General features: G+C 39.7%; 2 non-coding genes and 1 pseudogene across 2 annotated transcripts; 1 reads left to right on the top strand and 2 right to left on the bottom strand.

Annotated features, from left to right (window-relative positions):
- LOC130966614 (zinc finger BED domain-containing protein RICESLEEPER 1-like) overlaps positions 1 to 19,427 on the top strand; it is a 56,616-nt pseudogene that overhangs the window by 25,232 nt on the left and 11,957 nt on the right.
- LOC130970913 (small nucleolar RNA R71) lies at positions 1,403 to 1,510 on the bottom strand. Its single transcript, XR_009082158.1, has one exon. It is a non-coding gene; the product is annotated as a small nucleolar RNA R71 (small nucleolar RNA).
- LOC130970898 (small nucleolar RNA R71) lies at positions 8,364 to 8,467 on the bottom strand. Its single transcript, XR_009082144.1, has one exon. It is a non-coding gene; the product is annotated as a small nucleolar RNA R71 (small nucleolar RNA).

Below are 19,427 nucleotides of genomic sequence, written 5' to 3' on the forward strand. Positions count from 1 at the left end.
GTCAATAATACAGAGAATTGAAGATTCAGAACATGCAGCAGAGGAATTACACAGAAAAAGCTGGGCGTTCAAAATGCCCAGTGAGGAAGGAAAACTGGCGTTTAAACGCCAGCCAGGGTACCTGGCTGGGCGTTTAACGCCCAAAAGGGTAGCATTTTGGGCGTTAAACGCCAGAATGGATACCATTCTGGGCGTTTAATGCCAGGATGGCACAAGAGGGAAGATTTTGTTTTTAATTCAAATTTTTTCAAGTTTCCATAATTTTTCAAAATCAAATCTTTTTCAAATCATATCTTTTCAATCATATATTTTCAAAATCAATTTCTTTCCATTTTCAAAAATACTTGCTAACAATTAATGATTTGATTCAACATTTCAAATGTGTTGCCTTTTCTGTTGAGAAAGGTTTAATGTCTGAATCATGTCTTTTAAATTTCTTGTTAGCCAAGTCATTAATTTTAAAAATCAAATCTTTTTAATTGTTTTTCACTCATATCTTTTCAATCATATCTTTTTAAAACCATAACTTTTCAATCATATCTTTTTTATTTCTACTTTCAAAATCTTTTTCAAAAATCACTTAATTTCTTTCCCACTCTTAGTTTTCGAAAATCATCAATCAATTTTCAAAATTCTTTTAAAATCTTTTAATTTATTTTCGAAAATTCTTCCCCTCTTCTCACATCCTTTTATTTATGGACTAACACTCCTCGTCAATGCACAATTCGAACTCTATCCCTCTTGATAAGTTCGAATTCTTCTACCTCCTCCTTCTATTCTTCTTTTCCTCTGACACCTCAAGGAATCTCTATACTGTGACATAGAGGATTCCATACTTTCTTGTTCTCTTCTCTTTCATATGAGCAGGAGCAAAGACAAAAGCATTCTTGTTGAGGCTGACCCTGAACCTGAAAGGACCTTGAAGCGAAAGCTAAGAGAAGCTAAAGCACTACTCTCTGTAGAGGACCTAACAGAAATCTTCAAACAAGAAGAAGACATGGCAGCCGAAAACAACAACAATGCCAACAATGCAAGGAAGGTGCTGGGTGACTTTACTGCACCTACTCCCGACTTCTATGGGAGAAGCATCTCTATCCCTGCCATTGGAGCAAACAACTTTGAGCTTAAGCCTCAATTAGTTTCTCTAATGCAACAGAATTGCAAGTTCCATGGACTTCCAATGGAAGATCCTCATCAGTTTTTAGCTGAATTCTTGCAAATCTGTGACACTGTCAAAACCAATGGGGTTGACCCTGAGGTCTACAGACTTATGCTATTCCCTTTTGCTGTAAGAGACATAGCTAGGATATGGTTGGACTCACAACCTAAAGAAAGCCTGAACTCTTGAGAAAAGCTAGTCAATGCCTTCTTGGCAGAGTTCTTTCCACCTCAAAAATTGAGTAAGCTTAGAGTGGAAGTCCAAACCTTCAGACAGAAGGAAGGTGAATCCCTCTATGAAGCTTGGGAAAGATACAAACAATTGATCAGAAAATGTCCTTCTGACATGCTTTCTGAATGGAGCATCATAGGTATCTTCTATGATGGTCTGTCTGAACTGTCCAAGATGTCATTGGACAGCTCTGCTGGAGGATCTCTTCATCTGAAGAAGACGCCTGCAGAAGCTCAAGAACTCATTGAAATGGTTACAAATAACCACTTCATGTACACTTCTGAAAGGAATCCTGTGAACAATGGAACGAATCAGAAGAAAGGAGTTCTTGAGATTGATACTCTGAATGCCATATTGGCTCAGAACAAAATATTGACTCAGCAAGTTAATATGATTTCTCAGAGTCTGTCTGGAATGCAAGCTGTACCAGGCAGTACTAAGGACGCTTCATCTAAAGAAGAAGCTTATGATCCGGAGAACCCTTCAATGGAAGAGGTGAATTACATGGGAGAACCCTATGGAAACACCTATAATCCTTCATGGAGAAATCATCCAAATCTCCCATGGAAGGATCAACAGAGACCTCAACAAGGTTTCAACAACAATAATGGTGGAAGAAACAGGTTTGGCAATGGCAAGCCTTTTCCATCATCTTCTCAGCAATAGACAGAGAATTCTAAGCAGAGCCACTCTGACTTAGCAACCATGGTCTCTAATCTAATCAAAACCACTCAAAGTTTCATGACTGAAACAAGGTCCTCCATTAGAAACTTGGAGACACAAGTGGGTCAGCTGGGTAAGAAAGTTACTGAACTCCCTCCTAGCACTCTTCCAAGCAATACAGAAGAGAATCCAAAAGGAGAGTGTAAGGCCATCAACATGGCCAAATTTGGAGAGGAGAAAGAGGCAGTGAGCGCCACTGAGGAAGACCTCAATGGACGTCCACTGGCCTCCAATGAGTTCCCTAATGAGGAACCATGGGAATCTGAGGCTCACAATGAGACCATAGAGATTCCATTGGATTTACTTCTGCCATTCATGAGCTCTGATGAGTATTCTTCCTCTGAAGAGGATGAAGATGTCACTGAAGAGCAAGTTGCTAAGTACCATGGAGCAATCATGAAGCTAAATGACAAGTTATTTGGTAATGAGACTTGGGAGGATGAACCCCATTTGCTCACCAAAGAACTCGATGACTTGACTAGGCAGAGATTACCTCAAAAGAGACAGGACCCTGGGAAGTTCTCAATACCTTGTACAATAGGCACCATGACCTTTGAGAAGGCTCTGTGTGACCTAGGGTCAAGCATAAACCTCATGCCTCTCTCTGTAATGGAGAAGCTAGGGATCTTTGAGGTGCAAGCTGCAAGAATCTCACTAGAGATGGCAGAAAATTCAAGAAAACAAGCTTATGGACTTGTAGAGGATGTTCTGGTAAAGGTTGAAGACCATTACATCCCTGCTGATTTCATAGTCCTAGAGACTGGGAAGTGCATGGATGAATCCATCATCCTTAGCAGACCCTTCCTAGCCACAGCAAAGGCTGTGATTGATGTTGACAGAGGAGAATTGATCATTCAAGTGAATGAAGAATCCTTTGTGTTTAAGGCTCAAGGATACCCCTCTGTAACCATGGAGAGGAAGCATGAAGAGCTTCTCTCAAAACATAGTCAAACAGAGCCCCCACAGTCAAACTCTAAGTTTGGTGTTGGGAGGCCACAACCAACTTCTAAGTTTAGTGTTGAACCCCCACATTCAAACTTTAAGTTTGGTGTTGGGAGGTTCTAACATTGCTCTGAACATCTGTGAGGCTCCATGAGAGCCCATTGTCAAGCTACTGACATTAAAGAAGCGCTTGTTGGGAGGCAACCCAATATTATATTTATCTATTTCCCTTTATTATTTTATGTCTTTTATAGGTTGATGGTCATGGAAAGTCACAAAATCAATTGAAAAAGCAAAAACAGCATGAAAAACAGAAAGAAAAATAGCACACCCTGGAGGAAAATTTGCTGGCGTTTAAACGCCAGTGAAGATAGCAAAATGGGCGTTTAACGCCCAGACTAGCGTTTAACGCCAGGAATGGGCAAGAAGCTGGCGTTAAACGCCAGAAATGGGCACCAGCCCAGCGTTTAACGCCAGGATTGGCAGAAGGAGCATTTTTGCTCGCCACTTTGTGCAGGGATGAATTATCCTTGATGCCTCAGGATCTGTGGACTCCACAGGATCCTCACCTACCCCACCACTCTCTCTCTTCTTCACCCATTCACCAATCACCTCAACACCTCTTCCCCAAAACCCCTCACCTATAAAATCCCACCATTCTCTTCACCACTCACATCCATCTTTCATAAAACCCCACCTACCTCACCATTCAAATTCAAACCACTTTCCCTCCCAAATCCAACCATAATGGTCGAACCTTACCCCTCTCTCCACCCCTATATAAACCCATCTTCACTCCTTCATTTTCACACAACCTACACACTACTTCTCCCCCTTGGCTGAAAAACAAAGCCACCTCCATCTCCTCTATTTCTTTTTTTTCTACTCTTTTCTTTCTTCTTTTCCTCGAGGACGAGCAAACCTTCTAAGTTTGGTGTGGTAAAAGTGTCGCTTTTTGTTTTTCCATAACCATTTATGGCATCTAAGGCCAGAGAAACCTCTAGAAAGAGGAAAGGGAAGGCAAAAGCTTCCACCTCTGAGTCATGGGAGATGGAGAGATTCATCTCAAGGGTGCATCAAGACCACTTCTATGAAGTTGTGGCCATGAAGAAGGTGATCCCCGAGGTCCCTTTCAAACTCAAAAAGAATAAATATCCGGAGATCCGACATGAGATCCGAAGAAGAGGTTGGGAAGTTCTTACCAAACCCATTCAACAAGTCGGAATCTTAATGATTCAAGAGTTCTATGCCAATGCATGGATCACCAAGAACCATGATCAAAGTGTGAACCCGGACCCAAAGAATTGGCTTACAATGGTTCAGGGGAAATGCTTAGATTTTAGTCCAGAAATAGTAAGGTTGGCATTCAACTTGCCCATGATGCAAGGAGATGAACACCCTTACACTAGAAGGGTCAACTTTGATCAAAGGTTGGACCAAGTCCTCATAGACATTTGTGAAGAGGGCACTCAATGGAAGAGAGATTCAAGAGGGAAGCCGATTCAACTGAGAAGGCATGACCTCAAGCCCGTGGCTAGGGGATGGTTGGAATTTATCCAATGCTCAATCATTCCCACTAGCAACCGGTCCGAAGCTACTATAGACCGGGCTATCATGATTCACAGCATCATGATTGGAAAGAAAGTAGAAGTTCATGAGGTTATATCCCAAGAACTTTATAAGGTGGCGGACAAGTCTTCTACCTTGGCAAGGTTAGCCTATCCTCATCTCATTTGTCACCTCTGTAATTCAGTTGGAATTAACATAGAGGGAGATGGTGCACGAAATTGTGATCACTACTTTTCACAACTCAAATAATCCCTAGTAATGGCCCCAAAGACTTGGTGCTCAATACCATGGCATAAACACAACTTCGCACAACTAACCAGCAAGTGCACTGGGTCGTCCAAGTAATAAACCTTACGCGAGTAAGGGTCGATCCCACGGAGATTGTTAGTATGAAGCAAGCTATGGTCACCTTGTAAATCTTAGTCAGGCAGATTCAAATGGTTGTGGATGATATATGAATAAAACATAAAGATAAAGATAGAGATACTTATGTATTTCATTGGTGAGAATTTCAGATAAGCGAATGGAGATGCTTTGTCCCTTCCGTCTCTCTGCTTTCCTATTGGCTTCATCCAATCCTTCTTACTCCTTTCCATGGCAAGCTGTATGTTGGGCATCACCGTTGTTGATGCCAAGGCATCTTAGGCTAGTTTCACTAGCATTTTTCTGTTAGTTTTAGTTGTTTTATGCATTTTCTTGAGCTTAAAGTAACCAAGAATGGTTAAATGAATAACAAAGCAATGAACCATCCAAACAGTATGATTTTGATGCAAATTCCATGAGTTTTTAGTTATATTACTTGAATGCTATGAATGGAAGATTTCTCATGAAATTTTTGCAAGACTTTGATGCAGTTGTTTGGATGATTTCAGGGAAGAAGAGGTTAGGCAAGGAAGCAACAAAATCAATAAAGGAAGCTTGAATATCACATGTGGAGTTTAAGTTCCAGTTTAAGCTTAAACTGGAACTTAAACTGCCAAGCCATATAATGCTGGGAACTATCAGTGGCGTTTAAGCTCCAATTTAAGCTTAAACTGGAGCTTAAACGCCAAAATCATGAAAGCTGAGGAAAAGCTGAAAGTGGCGTTTAACCTCCAGTTTAACCTTAAACTGGAAGTTAAACGCCATAAATGAGAAATGCACCAGGGAGCCATTTCCACGTTTAAGCTCCAGTTTAACCTTAAACTGGAGCTTAAACGTGTTCGACCAAAATTCTCCTCCAGGGTTGCTTTCTTCATTTCCACGTTTAAGCTCCAGTTTAAGCTTAAACTGGAGCTTAAACGTGTTCGACCATTCCACACTCCAGGGTTGCTTTCTTCCATTTCCACGTTTAAGCTTCAGTTTAACCTTAAACTGAAGCTTAAACGTGTTCGACTACTTTACCCTCCAGGGTTGCTTTCTTCCATTTCCACGTTTAAGCTTCAGTTTAACCTTAAACTGAAGCTTAAACGTGCTTGAGTTATACCACCTCCAGGAGTGTCCAACGTTTAAGTTCCAGTTTAAGCTTAAACTGGAACTTAAACGTGCTTCCACAAAAGGCATCACTGGAAGTGTCTGGCGTTTAAGTTGCAGTTTAAGCTTAAACTGCAACTTAAACGCCACTATTTGAAAAGGTTTCTGGGCCAAAGATATTGCAGTTTTAAGTTAGCATTTGAGCACAAACATTAACTTAAACGTACTCTGGTATGAAACCCAATTGAATATCATGGTTTATGGGATTGGGCCTGAAGAATTGATGAGTCTGGAATTTCAATTTGTTGAGTCATGTGTCATTACTTGATTATCACTAAGTTGGCTCAATGAATGTTACAGAATTGGATCAGCAGCCTCATCAGGATTATGGATCATAAACCCAAAGCAAAAGGAAATCAGGGAAAGGCCTCAAAGCCCAAGAAACACAACAGAAGCTCAATTTAGAAAGTGTATAAATAGGATAGAATTTAAGTTAGTTAGAGGACTTTGGATCATTTTTCTAGTTTTCATACTTTTTGTAATTGAATTCAGAGCTATGACTCACTAAACCCCCTTTCATTGGGTTAGGGAGCTCTATTGTAATTCAATGAATCAATAATAGTTTTTATCTTCTTCTTCAATCTTTTCTCTTGAATTTTGTTAGAAAGCTTCTCGATCTAATTCCATTGGTTAGTTGTCTTGGGAAAGAAACTATCCATAATTGGAATCCTTCGGAACCTTGGGAAAGGAATGGAGGATTCATGCTAGAGAAGCTTTCTCACAGTGAATTGGATTGGGGTTTGGATGGATATTGTGACATGTAATCCTACCAAATTGTGGTTCATGAAACTGTGTGGTATAATCAGTGATCGAGCGTCATCTCTTCTTATGAACATTTAAACCAAGGGATTGGGAATTTGTTTGTTTTTAGAGAGAATTGGTGAGCCAAGGGATTGGGATCCAATCATATCAGATTGCCAAGCAAAATTCAATGAACGCATTGGTTGAGGAAGGGATAAAAATGTTTTGATTCGGAGATCTCAATATCTCCTGAAACCCAATGAATTCCCCATTTCTGATCTACCACTTTCTCTTTACATTCTGCAATTAAATTCATGCAATCACCCCGATCCCTTTTTAATTTCAGCAATTTAGCTTCTCGCTCTTTAATTCATGCAATTTAAGATTCCGAAATTTCAATTTCTTGCCATTTACGTTTCCCGCCAATTTTACATTCCGCAATTCTCATCTAAATCTTGATTCCGCTCAACTAGAACACACTTCTAATCCGAATTGCTCACTCAACCAATCCTTGTGGGATTCGACCTCACTCTATTGTGAGTTTTTACTTGACGATAACCGGTGCACTTGCCGGAAGGAATTTTTGCCGATCGTGCAATTTCCTAAAATCGTAGCATCAAGTTTATGGCGCCGTTGCCGGGGATTGGTTTTCGATTGACAATTCTCAAATTGGAAGTTAACTAGATTGAGCATTTTTCTTGTTTTGTTAATTCAGTTCAAGTTACTTGTTGAATTTTAATTTCTGCACTCTGTTACTTGCTTTCTTTCTTTATGCCTTTAAATTCAAGCAACTAACTCACTGACTCACTAACTATTTGAATTAATTCCTCAACTGCTCTAACCATACTCTTCCATTAACCAAGAGTATTTCACTTGTTTGTTGCCTGTGCTGTGTTCTTGTATGACAGGTAGGAGAGGAGAGACATCAACTCATCCATATACCGAACCAGAGAGGACCCTTCATAAACTTAGAAGGGAAGCAAGAGGGAAGAGAGTACTGGGAGAAGAAGAATCTGAAGGAGAATCTGAGGACAATTTTGAGGAAGCTCTAGATCTCAACATGGATAGAGAAGTTCACAACCATGAGAGAGCTAATGGAAACAATGCCATTCCCGAGAGGAGGGTTCTTGGTTCATACATAAACCCAACCTCTGGGAATTGTGGTAGCAGCATTCAGAAACCACCCATTCAGGCCAACAATTTTGAACTCAAACCACAGCTAATATCACTGGTGGAGAATCATTGTTCATTTGGTGGGAGTGCTAATGAAGATCCAAACCAACATCTCACAAAATTCCTGAGAATTTGCGACACTGTGAAGTCCAATGGAGTCCAGGAAGATGCCTATAAACTGCTCTTGTTCCCATTTTCACTTAGGGACAAGGCAGCTAAGTGGCTGGAATCATTCCCAAGGGGGAGCCTAACAACCTGGGATGAGGTGGAAAGCAAGTTTCTGGCACGTTTCTACCCCCCACAAAAGGTCAATAGGCTTCGATCTGAGGTTCAGACTTTTAGACAACAAGATGGTGAAACTCTCTACGAGGCATGGGAGAGGTTCAAGGATTTGACAAGGAAATGCCCACCAGACATGTTCCATGACTGGGTGCAATTGCATATTTTCTATGATGGACTTTCTTATGAATCAAGGAAGGCTGTAGACCATTCATCAGGAGGTTCATTGAACAGGAAAAAGACTGTGGAAGAAGCCATTGAAGTGATTGAGACAGTGGCTGAGAATGAGTACTACTATGCTTCAGAGAGATACAACACTAAGGGAGTCATGGAGCTGAACCATGTTGATACAATTCTAGCCCAAAACAAGGTGTTTGCCAAGCAACTAGCAGAGCTCACCAGGAAATTAGAAACAAATTAAGTGGCTGCAATACACACACAAGATCAAGAGGAGGTAAGCACTGAAGGAGGTGATTGGGAAGAGGCCAACTATGTGGGAAATCAACAAAGGCAACCATATGATCCAGATTCCAATACTTACAACCCAGGCTGGAAAAACCACCCAAACTTTGGGTGGGGAAACCAGCAAACCCAACCACAAAACCACAAACCTTACAACCCCAACCAACATAACAATTCCACATACCAAAACTCCAACCAAAGATCATAACAAGCCACACAAAACACTTACTCCCAACCACCATATCATGGCCAAAATAATCAACCTGCCCAACCTAATCCGAACCAACAATTTCAAGATCAATTAAACAGGATAGAAGGAATGCTTGCAAACATGGGTCAGGACATAAGTGAGTTAAAAAGCTTTAGGGATGATGTGAGATCTACCTTAAGGAACCATGGTGAAAAACTCAAGAGGATGGAGTCTCGAGTAGGAGAGCTATCTCAACAGGCCCCCAAGTCAACTGCAGTGTTCCCTAGTGACACAGAAAAGAATCCTAAAGGGGAACAAAAGGGAGTGAGATGGGAAGAATGCAAGGCCATCACCATATTGAAGGAAGTCTCAGAAGAAGAAGGAATCAGACCCTCAGAACAGGAGCCAGAAATCTTGAAGGAAGGTGTGGAAGAAGCTAAGCAGGAAAGTGAAACTGAGCAAGCCAAGGAACTGCAAAATAAAGGCATGCTGGAAACATACCAACCAAAAGCACCATTTCCTCAGAGGTTAGGAGGAGGTGAAAAAGGGAAAACATATTCAAGGTTTTTAGAGACATTTAAGTCTCTCCATATCAATATTCCCTTTCTTGAGATTCTCCAGCAGATGCCTACACATATCAAGTATTTGAAGGAATTGCTGAGCAAGAAAAGAGTTTTGAAGGGAGGACAAACTGTAATAATGAACAAAGAATGCAGTGCCCTCATCAAGAAGGACATAGTCTCTAAGAAAACAGACCCAGGAAGTTTTCATATCCCCTGCATCATAGGGGAAACAAAAATTGACAGAGGATTCTGTGATCTAGGAGCTAGCATAAATGTGATGCCTCTGACTCATATGAAGAGGCTACAACTGAATGAGGTGAGATCCACTGATGTAATCATACAACTGGCTGACAAAACTCAGAAGCAAGCTGAAGGGGTAGTTGAGAATGTGCTGGTGAAAGTGGGAAATTATTTCTTCCCCACAGACTTTGTCATTTTGGACATGGAGGAAAGCTACCTACACCCTATCATTCTGGGAAGGCCATTTCTAGCCACTGCTAGAGCGCTCATAGATGTAGAACAAGGAGAGCTAATTTTGAGAATACATGATGAACAGCTCATTTTCCATGTTTTCAAACCTGCATCTGAGCCTGAACCAGAACCTGAAAAGCCTAAGGATGATAGTAGCCATCTGTGTTTGGAGGAAAGCAACCCAGCAGCTGAAACTCTGAAACAGTCCTTGGAAGGCAAACAAGAATTGCAAGAGTTAAAGCCACAAGAATCAATAGAAACAGCTCAGAAGGATCCTCCTGGCATAAGGGTCAATGAAGAAATCCTCAAGAGAGAGGGAAGAATTGTAAAGAAATTGCCAAGAGGGTGGAGAAACAAAAAAATTCCCACTGAAGGTTTCTCTCCGGGAGATAAAGTGATATCAAGTCATTATCTGCCAATCCCACCTGGCCTCAAAACCATTCCTTCCCAGCTCCCTCAAGTGTTCACAATCAGGAAAGTTCTTTCTATGGAACATTTGGAAATCATGAAGGAATCAAATGGGGACGTTTTCATAGTGAGAGGAGAGGACATCAAGCACTACAATCCACCTTAACAAGGGACAACCGTCAAGCTAGTGACGTTAAAGAAGCCCTTGTTGGGAGGCAACCCAACCTGAGGTAATACTCCTTTGCTGTTTCTTTTATTTGTTTCAATAAAAAGGTGAAGTAGTTTCTGTGCATTGCAAAGAATTAAGTTTGGTGTTTCACACCAAACAATGAATTCGTGGATCAATAATTCAAAGGGGAATGTGTGACTCTAAGTTTGGTGTTCCACCATACAGATCAACTGAACACAACAACCTTTGAATTATATGAAAGGAACAACCATTCTAAGCAAGCACAGAAATGCTTAAAATCCTTAGCAGCAACTTCATTCCAAGGAGAATTCAAGGATTCAAAGAGCAGAGGAGTAAGTAGGAGACTAAGTTTGGTGTTCACACACCAACTTAAGACTCAGACACTTGCTCATACATAGTTGAGCTAACCATTCAAGTGCTTGAGAAGCAAGCAACTTCATCACTCCTTGCAGGAAAGGAAACAAGGATCTTAGAAAGAACATGAAGCAACAACTAGGAGAAGAAGGAGAAATCAAATTGTTTCCTGGCAACAAAGAGAAAACAAGAAATTTCACAAGGTGGTGTTGTTCCTTGACCATTCTTTAAAAGGCAAACAAAAGCATGCTTGTTCTGGTTTAAACTGTAATTGTTGAATCTTTCTGGAATGTGAAGTTTTTAGTATGAGTGTTGGTTTACTGCTTTGAATAAAGTGAATGCCTAGATGTTTGGATATAACTTCACCTTCTTAAACAAATGCTTGCCATGCTTGTTCTGTTTCCAAAAATAAAAGAAAAGTTTGAACAAAAGTAACTTGGCTCAATTAGTGACAAATCAAGTAGAATTAAGTGGTGGTATGCATGCTTGATTGTTTAGTCAGATCACTGGAAATTGAGTGTAGAATTATCATTTTTGTGTAGAAGTTTGAATACTGTCTATGGATCTTGATGAATAAATGTCTTTGGCCATGAAAAAGAAAGAAAAAGAAGAAGAAAAAGCCACTGAAAAAGGGCAACCAAAAAGCAAAAAAAAATTGAGAAAATAAGCTAGGCACCAATGGTTTGAACTTCTGAGACAAATGCCTGTGGTGTTTATGTATTAAGGATATGCTTGGATGAATAGGTTCTGAGGAGTGTTTCAACACTTGGTAACTTGGGTTAACTAACCCGGGATTATCAACCAAAAGTCCATTATCAAGAGCAACCTAAATACAAAACATTTAGTCACACAAAGAGGTGCTGGGCACCAATGTCTCAAGAAGAAATGTGAACTAAAATGCCTGTAGTGGATATGTGTAGTGCACTGATAAGAAAAAGAAAATGCCAAAGGCTTGTGCAACACATGACACTGAGCAAACAAGGAGCAAAGGAGCTCTAAGAAAAAGAAAAATAAAGAAGGGAAAAGTGCCAAGGACATAAGAATAACAAGAGGCCATAGCAGTGTTTGATGGATGCAATGAAAAAGTGATAATCTTACCTGATAAGAATGAAAAAGTGATGCTGCAACTTTCTGCATAAAACCCTTCTGATGAACTTCAAGTGCTTACTAATATAGCCAATGTAATTGCTTTCTGTTTCATACTTTCTTCTCAAATAACTCAGGACTTGCTTAGGGACAAGCAAGTATTAAGTTTGGTGTTGTGATGCCAAGGCATCTTAGGCTAGTTTCACTAGCATTTTTCTATTAGTTTTAGTTGTTTTATGCATTTTCTTGAGCTTAAAGTAACCAAGAATGGTTAAATGAATAACAAAGCAATGAACCATCCAAACAGTATGATTTTGATGCAAATTCCATGAGTTTTTAGTTATATTACTTGAATGCTATGAATGGAAGATTTCTCATGAAATTTTTGCAAGACTTTGATGCAGTTGTTTGGATGATTTCAGGGAAGAAGAGGTTAGGCAAGGAAGCAACAAAATCAATAAAGGAAGCTTGAATATCACATGTGGAGTTTAAGTTCCAGTTTAAGCTTAAACTGGAACTTAAACTGCCAAGCCATATAATGCTGGGAACTATCAGTGGCGTTTAAGCTCCAGTTTAAGCTTAAACTGGAGCTTAAACGCCAAAATCATGAAAGCTGAGGAAAAGCTGAAAGTGGCGTTTAACCTCCAGTTTAACCTTAAACTGGAAGTTAAACGCCAGAAATGAGAAATGCACCAGGGAGCCATTTCCACGTTTAAGCTCCAGTTTAACCTTAAACTGGAGCTTAAACGTGTTCGACCAAAATTCTCCTCCAGGGTTGCTTTCTTCATTTCCACGTTTAAGCTCCAGTTTAAGCTTAAACTGGAGCTTAAACGTGTTCGACCATTCCACACTCCAGGGTTGCTTTCTTCCATTTCCACGTTTAAGCTTCAGTTTAACCTTAAACTGAAGCTTAAACGTGTTCGACTACTTTACCCTCCAGGGTTGCTTTCTTCCATTTCCACGTTTAAGCTTCAGTTTAACCTTAAACTGAAGCTTAAACGTGCTTGAGTTATACCACCTCCAGGAGTGTCCAACGTTTAAGTTCCAGTTTAAGCTTAAACTGGAACTTAAACGTGCTTCCACAAAAGGCATCACTGGAAGTGTCTGGCGTTTAAGTTGCAGTTTAAGCTTAAACTGCAACTTAAACGCCACTATTTGAAAAGGTTTCTGGGCCAAAGATATTGCAGTTTTAAGTTAGCATTTGAGCACAAACATTAACTTAAACGTACTCTGGTATGAAACCCAATTGAATATCATGGTTTATGGGATTGGGCCTGAAGAATTGATGAGTCTGGAATTTCAATTTGTTGAGTCATGTGTCATTACTTGATTATCACTAAGTTGGCTCAATGAATGTTATAGAATTGGATCAGCAGCCTCATCAGGATTATGGATCATAAACCCAAAGCAAAAGGAAATCAGGGAAAGGCCTCAAAGCCCAAGAAACACAACAGAAGCTCAATTTAGAAAGTGTATAAATAGGATAGAATTTAAGTTAGTTAGAGGACTTTGGATCATTTTTCTAGTTTTCATACTTTTTGTAATTGAATTCAGAGCTATGACTCACTAAACCCCCTTTCATTGGGTTAGGGAGCTCTATTGTAATTCAATGAATCAATAATAGTTTTTATCTTCTTCTTCAATCTTTTCTCTTGAATTTTGTTAGAAAGCTTCTCGATCTAATTCCATTGGTTAGTTGTCTTGGGAAAGAAACTATCCATAATTGGAATCCTTCGGAACCTTGGGAAAGGAATGGAGGATTCATGCTAGAGAAGCTTTCTCACAGTGAATTGGATTGGGGTTTGGATGGATATTGTGACATGTAATACTACCAAATTGTGGTTCATGAAACTGTGTGGTATAATCAGTGATCGAGCGTCATCTCTTCTTATGAACATTTAAACCAAGGGATTGGGAATTTGTTTGTTTTTAGAGAGAATTGGTGAGCCAAGGGATTGGGATCCAATCATATCAGATTGCCAAGCAAAATTCAATGAACGCATTGGTTGAGGAAGGGATAAAAATGTTTTGATTCGGAGATCTCAATATCTCCTGAAACCCAATGAATTCCCCATTTCTGATCTACCACTTTCTCTTTACATTCTGCAATTAAATTCATGCAATCACCCCGATCCCTTTTTAATTTCAGCAATTTAGCTTCTCGCTCTTTAATTCATGCAATTTAAGATTCCGAAATTTCAATTTCTTGCCATTTACGTTTCCCGCCAATTTTACATTCCGCAATTCTCATCTAAATCTTGATTCCGCTCAACTAGAACACACTTCTAATCCGAATTGCTCACTCAACCAATCCTTGTGGGATTCGACCTCACTCTATTGTGAGTTTTTACTTGACGATAACCGGTGCACTTGCCGGAAGGAATTTTTGCCGATCGTGCAATTTCCTAAAATCGTAGCATCAGTTGTCAATGGCTACAGTCCCGTCCTCTCAGTGGAAATGTTCAACGCACCCTGTCACGGCACGGCTATCCAGCTGTCGGTTCTCGATCATGTCGGAATAGAATCCAGTGATTCTTTTGCGTCTGTCACTAACGCCCCACAATCGCGAGTTTGAAGCTCGTCACAGTCATTCAATCATTGAATCCTACTCAGAATACCACAGACAAGGTTTAGACCTTCTGAATTCTCTTGAATGCCGCCATCAATTCTAGCTTATACCACGAAGATTCCGATTAAAGAACCCAAGAGATAAACATTAGAGCCTTGTTTGCTTGTAGAACGGAAGTGATTGTCAGTCACGCGTTCATAAGTGAGAATGATGATGAGCGTCACATAATCATCACATTCATCAAGTTCTTGAGTGAGAATGAATATCTTGGAATAAGAACAAGCTGAATTGAATAGAAGAACAATAGTAATTGCATTAATACTTGAGGTACAGCAGAGCTCCACACCTTAATCTATGGTGTGTAGAAACTCCACCGTTGAAAATACATAAGAACAAGGTCTAGGCATGGCCGTGAGGCCAGCCTCCCAATGATCTAAGATAGCATAAGACTAAAGATAGCTACCAAGATGAAAAATACACTAGTAAAAGGTCCTACTTATAGGGAACTAGTAGCTTAAGAATTACAAAGATGAGTAAAAGACATAAAAATCCACTTTCGGGCCCACTTGGTGTGTGCTTGGGCTGAGCATTGAAGCATTTTCGTGTAGAGACTCTTCTTGGAGTTAAACGCCAGCTTTTGTGCCAGTTTGGGCGTTTAACTCCCATTCTTGTGCCAGTTCCGGCGTTTAACGCCGGGCATTCTTGGGCTGATTTGGAATGCCAGTTTGGGCCATCAAATCTTGGGCAAAGTATAGACTATTAAGCATTTCTGGAAAGCCCAGGATGTCTATTTTCCAACTCTGTTGAGAGCGCGCCAATTGGGCTTCTGTAGCTCCAGAAAATCCACTTCGAGTGCAGGAAGGTCAGAATCCAACAGCATCTGCAGTCCTTTTCAGTCTCTGAATCAGATTTTTGCTCAGGTCCCTCAATTTCAGCTAGAAAATACCTGAAATCACAGAAAAACACACAAACTCATAGTAAAGTCCAGAAAAGTAAATTTTAACTAAAAACTAATAAAAATATAATAAAAACTAACTAAATCTACTAAAAACATACTAAAAATAATGTCAAAAAGCGTACAAATTATCCGCTCATCACAACACCAAACTTAAATTGTTGCTTGTCCCCAAGCAACTAAAAATCAAATAAGATAAAGAGAAGAGAATATACAATGAATTCCAAAAACATCTATGAAGATCAGTATTAATTAGATGAGCGGGGCTTTTAGCTTTTTGCCTCTGAACAGTTTTGGCATCTCACTCTATCCTTTGAAATTCAGAATGATTGGCTTCTATAGGAACTCAGAATCCAGATAGTGTTATTGATTCTCCTAGTTAAGTATGATGATTCTTGAACACAGCTACTTTATGAGTCTTGGCCGTGGCCCAAAGCACTCTGTCTTCCAGTATTACCACCGGATACATACATGCCACAGACACATAATTGGGTGAACCTTTTCAGATTGTGACTCAGCTTTGCTAAAGTCCCCAATTAGAGGTGTCCAGGGTTCTTAAGCACACTCTTTTTGCCTTGGATCACAACTTTATTTCTTTCTTTTTCTCTTTCTCCCCTTTTTTTTCGTTCTTTTTCTTTTTTTTTCGCTTCTTCTCTTTTTTTTTTCTTTTTTTTTTGTATTCACTGCTTTTTCTTGCTTCAAGAATCATTTTTATGATTTTTCAGATCCTCAGTAACATGTCTCCTTTTTCATCATTCTTTCAAGAGCCAACATTCATGAACCACAAATTCAAAAGACATATGCACTGTTCAAGCATACATTCAGAAAACAAAAGTATTGCCACCACATCAAAATAATTAATCTGTTATAAAATCTGAAATTCATGCAATTCTTCTCTTTTTCAATTAAGAACATTTTTCATTTAAGAGAGGTGATGGATTCATAGGACATTCATAACTTTAAGGCATAGACACTAAGACACTAATGATCATAAGACACAAACATGGATAAACATAAGCATGATTTTTTGAAAAACAGAAAAATAAAGAACAAGGGGATTAAAGAACGGGTCCACCTTAGTGATGGCGGCTTGTTCTTCCTCTTGAAGATCTTATGGAGTGCTTGAGCTCCTCAATGTCTCTTCCTTGTCTTTGTTGCTCCTCTCTCATGATTCTTTGATCTTCTCTAATTTCATGGAGGAGGATGGAATGTTCTTGGTGCTCCACCCTTAGTTGTCCCATGTTGGAACTCAATTCTCCTAGGGAGGTGTTGATTTGCTCCCAATAGTTTTGTGGAGGAAAGTGCATCCCTTGAGGCATCTCAGGGATTTCATGAGACATCCTCATTGATGAGGACAAGCCCATCACTAAGAAAAGGATGGAGCAAACAAGAGATCACACTCATCATGAAATCCCTAAGATGCCTCAAGGGATGCACTTTCCTCCACAAAACTATTAAGATCAAATCAACACCTCCCTAGGAGAATTGAGTTCCAACATGGGACAACTAAGGGTGGAGCACCAAGAACATTCCATCCTCCTCCATGAAATTAGAGAAGATCAAAGAATCATTAGAGAGGAGCAACAAAGGCAAGGAAGAGACATTGAGGAGCTCAAGCACTCCATAAGATCTTCAAGAGGAAGAACAAGCCGCCATCACTAAGGTGGACCCGTTCTTTAATCTCCTTGTTCTTTATTTTTCTATTTTTTCGAAAAATTATGCCTTATGTTTATCTATGTTTGTGTCTTATGATCATTAGTGTCTTAGTGTCAATGCCTTAAAGTTATGAATGTCCTATGAATCCATCACCTTTCTTAAATGAAAAAATGTTCTTAATTGAAAAAGAGAAGAATTGCATGAATTTTGAATTTTATAACAGATTAATTATTTTGATGTGATGGCAACACCTTGACTTCTGAATGTATGCTTGAACAGTGCATATGTCTTTTGAATTTGTTGTTCATGAATGTTGGCTCTTAAAAGAATGATGAAAAAAGGAGACATGTTACTGAGGATCTGAAAAATCATAAAAATAATTCTTGAAGTAAGAAAAAGCAGTGAATAAAAAAAAGAGATTATGTGCGAAAAAAAAAAGAGAGAAAGCAAGCAGAAAAATCCAACAGCCCTTTAAACCAAAAGGCAAGGGTAAAAATAAAGTCGTGATCCAAGGCAAAAAGAGTGTGCTTAAGAACCCTGGACACCTCTAATTGGGGACTCTAGCAGAGCTGAGTCACAATCTGAAAAGGTTCACCCAGTTATGTGTCTGTGGCATGTATGTATCCGGTGGTAATACTGGAAGACAGAGTGCTTTGGGTCATGGCCAAGACTCATAAAGTAGCTGTGTTCAAGAATCATCATACTTAACTAGGAGAATCAATAACACCATCTGGATTCTGAGTTCCTATAGAAGCCAATCATTCTGAATTTCAAAGGATAGAGTGAGATGCCAAAACTGTTCAGAGGCAAAAAGCTAAAAGTCCCGCTCATCTAATTAATACTGATCTTCATAGATGTTTTTGGAATTCATTGCATATTCTCTTCTTTTTATCTTATTTGATTTTCAGTTGCTTGGGGATAAGCAAAAATTTAAGTTTGGTGTTGTGATGAGTAGATAATTTATACGCTTTTTGGCATTGTTTTTAGTATATTTTTAGTATGTTTTAGTTAGTTTTTATTATATTTTTATTAGTTTTTAGTTAAAATTCACTTTTCTGGACTTTACTATGAGTTTGTGTGTTTTTTTGTGATTTCAGGTATTTTCTGGCTGAAATTGAGGGACCTGAGCAAAAATCTGATTTAGAGGCTGAAAAGGACTGCAGATGCTGTTGGATTCTGAGCTTCCTGCACTCGAAGTAGATTTTCTGGAGCTGCAGAAGTCTAATTGGCACGCTCTCAATTGCGTTGGAAAGTAGACATCCTGGGCTTTTCAGCAATATATAATAGTCTATACTTTGCCTGAGATTTGATGGCCCAAACTGGCGTTCCAAATCAGCTCAAAACTGCCCGGCGTTAAACGCCGGAACTGGCACAAGAATGGGAGTTAAACGCCCAAACTGGCACAAAAGCTGGCATTTAACTCCAAGAAAAGTCTCTACACATGAAAGCTTCAATGCTCAGCCCAAGCACACACCAAGTGGTCCCAGAAGTGGATTTTTACGTCATTTACTCATCTTTGTAAACCCCAAGCTACTCATTTTTACGTCATTTTTGAGGGAAGGCTAACCTTGCCATGGTAGAAGACTTGTCTGCCACCTTATAAAGTTCTTGGGCTATAACCTCATGAACTTCTACTTCCTCTCCAATTATGATGCTATGAATCATGATAGCCCGATCTATAGTAACTTCGGACTGGTTGCTAGTGGGAATGATTGAGCGTTGGATAAACTCCAACCATCCCCTAGCCAAGGGCTTGAGGTCATGCCTTCTCAGTTGAACCGGCTTTCCTCTTGAATCTCTCTTCCATTGAGCGCCCTCTTCACAAATGTCTATGAGGACTTGGTCCAACCTTTGATCAAAGTTGACCCTTCTAGTGTAAGGGTGTTCATCTCCTTGCATCATGGGCAAGTTGAATGCCAACCTTACATTTTCCGGACTAAAATCTAAGCATTTCCCCCGAACCATTGTGAGCCAATTCTTTGGGTCCGGGTTCACACTTTGATCATGGTTCTTGGTGATCCATGCATTGGCATAGACTCTTAAACCATTAAGATTCCAACTTGTTTAATGGGGTTGGTAAGAACTTCCCAACCTCTTCTTTGAATCTCATGTCGGATCTCCGGATATTCACCCTTTTTGAGTTTGAAAGGGACCTCGGGGTTCACCTTCTTCATGGCCACAACTTCATAGAAGT

Source organism: Arachis stenosperma, chromosome 3, assembly GCF_014773155.1.
Source record: "Arachis stenosperma cultivar V10309 chromosome 3, arast.V10309.gnm1.PFL2, whole genome shotgun sequence".
In the NCBI taxonomy this organism is placed as follows: Eukaryota; Viridiplantae; Streptophyta; class Magnoliopsida; order Fabales; family Fabaceae; genus Arachis; species Arachis stenosperma.